The sequence below is a fragment of the Panulirus ornatus genome, chromosome 2 (genome assembly GCF_036320965.1).
Source record: "Panulirus ornatus isolate Po-2019 chromosome 2, ASM3632096v1, whole genome shotgun sequence".
NCBI classification, from domain to species: Eukaryota; Metazoa; Arthropoda; class Malacostraca; order Decapoda; family Palinuridae; genus Panulirus; species Panulirus ornatus.
In genome coordinates this window covers 38,921,334-38,928,444 of record NC_092225.1, presented here as the reverse complement: position 1 = coordinate 38,928,444, position 7,111 = coordinate 38,921,334, and the positions used below count along the sequence as shown (strand labels likewise).

The 7,111-nt window shown below is 40.4% G+C and overlaps 1 pseudogene; it reads left to right on the top strand.

The window, feature by feature from the left end:
- The first annotated feature begins 202 nt into the window (after positions 1–202).
- LOC139752737 (NADH dehydrogenase [ubiquinone] iron-sulfur protein 4, mitochondrial pseudogene) lies at positions 203–1,044 on the top strand (annotated as a pseudogene).
- The last annotated feature ends 6,067 nt before the right edge of the window (positions 1,045–7,111 follow it).

The window sequence follows — 7,111 nt, the reverse complement described above, 5'->3', positions numbered from 1 at the left end:
TTTACTCTCCAGACATTCCCAAACCACTCTTCCCCTTTACCCTTGAGCTTCGTTTCACTCAGAGCCAAAACATCCAGGTTCCTTTCCTCAAACATACTACCTATCTCTCCTTTATATATATATATATATATATATATATATATATATATATATATATATATATATATATATATATATATATATATATATATATACATATACAATGGCTCCTCGGGTTGGAAATTTTCTTTTATCTCGATTACCAAGAGCTGTGCAGTCAAAGGTACGAACTCTTAGTACATCAGCTGTAAGGCATGTAGATGACTTGACAGTGAAACAAGTGGAACCATGTGATGCTCGCAAGTCACTCAACCCAGAAGAGGTCAAGCATGAGAAGGCTTTTGCTGGTTATATCACCATTGACACTCCGACTGATTTAACACCAATTAGTGGCGTTCCAGAAGAACACATCAAAACTCGACGTGTATTGATCAAGATGCCGACTAAGAATGCCATGCAGTCTGGTACTAACAACATCCACAAGTGTCGTATAACATTTGATCAACGTGAACGTTGGGAGAACCCCTTGATGGGGTGGGCCTCAACTGCTGATCCACTTTCAAACATGGAGGTCTCCTTCACTGCTCGAGAGGATGCCATAGCATTTTGTGAAAAGAATGGATGGGAGTGGGAAACTGAAGATCCCTCTCTTAAACCTCCACATGTTAAGAGTTATGGTGCTAATTTTTCATGGAACAAGCGAACCCGACGATCCAAAAAATAGATTATCGTGTTCCCTCAATTGTTAGAATGTATTGTATTAATAACACCTCTGTATAGGATCAGCACCATCAGTAGTACGTTTCATTATGTTACAAATATAATGATAGACATTTTACTTAATCAGGTACATGTACTCTGCCTGTACAGTTGTTCTAATGAAGCAGAAATTATATGTTTAAAATTAGTGGTATTTCTGTGATTCTATTGGATTTGTATTGCCAATGTAAAATTATCTTAGAAATCCTGATTCATTAAATTCTCAATCTGAGTATTTTTTGTTATGTCTTGACCATTTTTGGTTTTATATCCTAGGGGTAGGGGAAAAAGAATACTTCACACGTATTCTCTGCGTGTCGTAGAAGGCGACTAAAAGGGGAGGAAGCAGGGGGCTGGAAATCCTCCCCTCTATATTTTTTTTAATTTTTCCAAAAGAAGGAACAGAGAAGGGGGCCAGGTGAGGATATTCACTCAAAGGCCCAGCCCTCTGTTCTTAACGCTACCTAGCTAATGCGGGAAATGGCGAATGCTTTGAAAAAAAAATATATATATATATACATACATATATATATATATATATATATATATATATATATATATATATATATATATATATATTATATATTATATATATATATATATATATATATATATATATATATATATATATATATATATATATATATATATATATATATATATATATATATATATATATATATATATATATATATATATATATATATAAATATATATATATATATATATATATATATATATATATATATATATATATATATATATATATATATATATATATATATATATTTTCATTCATTTCGAGCTAGAAGTTTCAGTTTTCTAAATTGTTTCTTACATTTTTCATATGTATATATATGTATGTGTGTGTGTGTGTATATGTGCGTATGTATGTGTATGTGTGTGTATGTGTATATGTATATATATATGTATATTATTCCTGGGGATAGGGGTGAAAGAATACTTCCCACGTATTCCTCGCGTGTCGTAGAAAGCGACTAGAGGGGACGGGAGCGGGGGGCCAGAAATCCTCGCCTCCTTGTATTAACTTTCTAAAATGGGAAACAGAAGAAGGAGTCACGCGGGGAGTGCTCATCCTCCTCGAAGGCTCAGAGTGGGGTGCCTAAATGTGTGTGGATGTAACCAAGATGTGAAAAAAAGAGAGATAGGTAGTATGTTTGAGGAAAGGAACCTGGATGTTATGGCTCTGAGTGAAACGAAGCTCAAGGGTAAAGGGGAAGAGTGGTTTGGGAATGTCTGGGGAGTAAAGTCAGGGGTTAGTGAGAGGACAAGAGCAAGGGAAGGAGTAGCAATACTCCTGAAACAGGAGTTCTGGGAGTATGTGATAGAGTGTAAGAAAGTAAATTCTCGATTAATATGGGTAAAACTGAAAGTTGATGGAGAGAGGTGGGTGATTATTGGTGCATATGCACCTGGGCATGAGAAGAAAGATCAAGAGAGGCAAGTGTTTTGGGAGCAGCTGAATGAGTGTGTTAGTGGTTTTGATGCACGAGACCGGGTTATAGTGATGGGTGATTTGAATGCAAAGGTGAGAAATGTGGCAGTTGACGGAATAATTGGTATACATGGGGTGTTTAGTGTGGTAAATGGAAATGGTGAAAAGCTTGTAGATTTATGTGCTGAAAAAGGACTGATGATTGGGAATACCTGGTTTAAAAAGCGAGATATACATAAGTATACTTATGTAAGTAGGAGAGATGGCCAGAGAGCGTTATTGGATTACGTGTTAATTGACAGGCGTGCGAAAGAGAGACTTTTGGATGTTAATGTGCTGAGAGGTGCAACTGGTGGGATGTCTGATCATTATCTTGTGGAGGCTAAGGTGAAGATTTGTATTGGTTTTCAGAAAAGAAGAGTGAATGTTGGGGTGAAGAGGGTGGTGAGAGGAAGTGAGCTTGAGAAGGAGACCTGTGTGAGGAAGTACCAGGAGAGACAGAGTACAGAATGGAAAAAGGTGAGAACAATGGAAGTAAGGGGAGTGGGGGAGGAATGGGATGTATTTAGGGAATCAGTGATGGATTGCGCAAAAGATGCTTGTGGCATGAGAAGAGTGGGAGGTGGGTTGATTAGAAAGGGTAGTGAGTGGTGGGATGAAGAAGTAAGAGTATTAGTGAAAGAGAAGAGAGAGGCATTTGGACGATTTTTGCAGGGAAAAAATGCAATTGAGTGGGAGATGTATAAAAGAAAGAGACAGGAGGTCAAGAGAAAGTTGCAAGAGGTGAAAAAAAGGGCAAATGAGAGTTGGGGTGAGAGAGTATCATTAAATTTTAGGGAGAATAAAAAGATGTTCTGGAAGGAGGTAAATAAAGTGCGTAAGACAAGGGAGCAAATGGGAACTTCAGTGAAGGGCGCAAATGGGGAGGTGATAACAAGTAGTGGTGATGTGAGAAGGAGATGGAGTGAGAATTTTGAAGGTTTGTTGAATGTGTTTGATGATAGAGTGGCACATACAGGGTGTTTTGGTCGAGGTGGTGTGCAAAGTGAGAGGGTTAGGGAAAATGATTTGGTAAACAGAGAAGAGGTAGTGAAAGCTTTGCGGAAGATGAAAGCCGGCAAGGCAGCAGGTTTGGATGGTATTGCAGTGGAATTTATTAAAAAAGGGGGTGACTGTATTGTTGACTGGTTGGTAAGGTTATTTAATGTATGTATGACTCATGGTGAGGTGCCTGAGGATTGGCGGAATGCGTGCATAGTGCCATTGTACAAAGGCAAAGGGGATAAGAGTGAGTGCTCAAATTACAGAGGTATAAGTTTGTTGAGTATTCCTGGTAAATTATATGGGAGGGTATTGATTGAGAGGGTGAAGGCATGTACAGAGCATCAGATTGGGGAAGAGCAGTGTGGTTTCAGAAGTGGTAGAGGATGTGTGGATCAGGTGTTTGCTTTGAAGAATGTATGTGAGAAATACTTAGAAAAGCAAATGGATTTGTATGTAGCATTTATGGATCTGGAGAAGGCATATGATAGAGTTGATAGAGATGCTCTGTGGAAGGTATTAAGAATATATGGTGTGGGAGGAAAGTTGTTAGAAGCAGTGAAAAGTTTTTATCGAGGATGTAAGGCATGTGTACGTGTAGGAAGAGAGGAAAGTGATTGGTTCTCAGTGAATGTAGGTTTGCGGCAGGGGTGTGTGATGTCTCCATGGTTGTTTAATTTGTTTATGGATGGGGTTTTTAGGGAGGTAAATGCAAGAGTTTTGGAAAGAGGGGCAAGTATGAAGTCTGTTGGGGATGAGAGAGCTTGGGAAGTGAGATAGTTGTTGTTCGCTGATGATACAGCGCTGGTGGCTGATTCATGTGAGAAACTGCAGAAGCTGGTGACTGAGTTTGGTAAAGTGTGTGGAAGAAGAAAGTTAAGAGTAAATGTGAATAAGACCAAGGTTATTAGGTACAGTAGGGTTGAGGGTCAAGTCAATTGGGAGGTGAGTTTGAATGGAGAAAAACTGGAGGAAGTGAAGTGTTTTAGATATCTGGGAGTGGACTTGGCAGCGGATGGAACCATGGAAGCGGAAGTGGATCATAGGGTGGGGGAGGGGGCGAAAATTCTGCGGGCCTTGAAGAATGTGTGGAAGTCGAGAACATTATCTCGGAAAGCAAAAATGGGTATGTTTGAAGGAATAGTGGTTCCAACAATGTTGTATGGTTGCGAGGCGTGGGCTATGGATAGAGTTGTGCGCAGGAGGATGGATGTGCTGGAAATGAGATGTTTGAGGACAATGTGTGGTGTGAGGTGGTTTGATCGAGTTAATAACGTAAGGGTAAGAGAGATGTGTGGAAATAAAAAGAGCGTGGTTGAGTGAGCAGAAGAGGGTGTTTTGAAGTGGTTTGGGCACATGGAGAGAATGAGTGAGGAAAGATTGACCAAGAGGATATATGTGTCGGAGGTGGAGGGAACGAGGAGAAGAGGGAGACCAAATTGGAGGTGGAAAGATGGAGTGAAAAAGATTTTGTGTGATCGGGGCCTGAGCATGCAGGAGGGTGAAAGGAGGGCAAGGAATAGAGTGAATTGGAGCGATGTGGTATACCGGGGTTGACGTGCTGTCAGTGGATTGAATCAAGGCATGTGAAGCGTCTGGGGTAAACCATGGAGAGCTGTGTAGGTATGTATATTTGCGTGTGTGGACGTATGTATATACATGTGTATGGGGGGGGGGGGGGTGGGGCCATTTCTTTCGTCTGTTTCCTTGCGCTACCTCGCAAACGCGGGAGACAGCGACAAAGTATAAAAAAAATATATATATATATATATATATATATATATATATATATATATATATATATATATATATATATATATATATATATATATATATATATTTTTAAGGTTTGTTGAATGTGTTTGATGATAGAGTGGCAGATATAGGGTGTTTTGGTCTAGGTGGTGTGCAAAGTGAGAGGGTTAGGGAAAATGATTTGGTAAACAGAGAAGAGGTAGTAAAAGCTTTGCGGAAGATGAAAGCCGGCAAGGCAGCAGGTTTGGATGGTATTGCAGTGGAATTTATCAAAAAAGGGGGTGACTGTATTGTTGACTGGTTGGTAAGGTTATTTAATGTATGTATGACACATGGTGAGGTGCCTGAGGATTAGCGGAATACGTGCATAGTGCCATTGTACAAAGGCAAAGGGGATAAGAGTGAGTGCTCAAATTACGGAGGTATAAGTTTGTTGAGTAATCCTGGTAAATTATGTGGGAGGGTATTGATCGAGAGGGTGAAGGCATGTATAGAGCATCGGATTGGGGAAGAGCAGTGTGGTTTCAGAAGTGGTAGAGGATGTGTGGATCAGGTGTTTGCTTTGAAGAATGTATGTGAGAAATACTTAGAAAAGCAAATGGATTTATATGTAGCATTTATGGATCTGGAGAAGGCATATGATAGAGTTGATAGAGATGCTCTGTGGAAGGTATTAAGAATATATGGTGTTGGAGGCAAGTTGTTAGAAGCAGTGAAAAGTTTTTATCGAGGATGTAAGGCATGTGTACGTGTAGGAAGAGAGGAAAGTGATTGGTTCTCAGTGAATGTAGGTTTGCGGCAGGGTTGTGTGATGTCTCCATGGTTGTTTAATTTGTTTATGGATGTGGTTGTTAGGGAGGTGAATGCAAGAGTTTTGGAAAGAGGGGCAAGTATGAAGTCTGTTGAGGATGAGAGAGCCGGGAAGTGAGTCAGTTGTTGTTCGCTGATGATACAGCGCTGGTGGCAGACTCATGTGAGAAACTGCAGAAGCTGGTGACTGAGTTTGGTAAAGTGTGTGAAAGAAGAAAGTTAAGAGTAATGTGAAGAAGAGCAAGGTTATTAGGTACAGTAGGGTTGAGGGTCAAGTCAATTGGGAGGTAGGTTTGAATGTAGAAAAACTGTAGGAAGTAAAGTGTTGTAGATATCTGGGAGTGGATCTGGCAGCGGATGGAACCATGGAAGCGGAAGTGGATCATAGGGTGGGGGAGGGGGTGAAAATCCTGTAGCCTTGAAGAATGTGTGGAGGTCGAGAACATTATCTCGGAAAGCAAAAATGGGTATGTTTGAAGGAATAGCGGTTCCAACAATGTTGTATGGTTGCGAGGCGTGGGCTATGGATAGAGTTGTGCGCAGGAGGTTGGATATGCTGGAAATGAGATGTTTGAGGACTATGTGTGGTGTGAGGTGGTTTGATCGAGTAAGTAACGTAAGGGTAAGAGAGATGTGTGGAAATAAAAGGAGCGTGGTTGAGAGGACAGAAGAGGGTGTTTTGAAATGGTTTGGGCACATGGAGAGAATGAGTGAGGAAAGATTGGCCAAGAGGATATATGTTTCGGAGGTGGAGGGAACGAGGAGAATTGGGAGACCAAATTGGAGGTGGAAAGATGGAGTGAAAAAGATTTTGTGTGATCGGGGCCTGAACATGCAGGAGGGTGAAAGGCGGGCAAGGAATAGAGTGAATTGGATCGACGTGGTATACCGGGGTTGACTGAGTTTGGTAAAGTGTGTGAAAGAAGAAAGTTAAGAGTAATGTGAAGAAGAGCAAGGTTATTAGGTACAGTAGGGTTGAGGGTCAAGTGAATTGGGAGGTAGGTTTGAATGGAGAAAATCTGTAGTCGCACGTCAGTGGATTGAAATCAGGGCATGTGAAGCGTCTGGGGTAAACCATGGAAAGCTGTGTAGGTATGTATATTTGCGTGTGTGGATGTTTATGTATATACATGTGTATGGGGGTGGGTTGGGCCATTTCTTTCGTCTGTTTCCTTGCGCTACCTCGCAAACGCGGGAGACAGCGACAAGGGAAAATATATATGTATATATATATATATATATATATATATA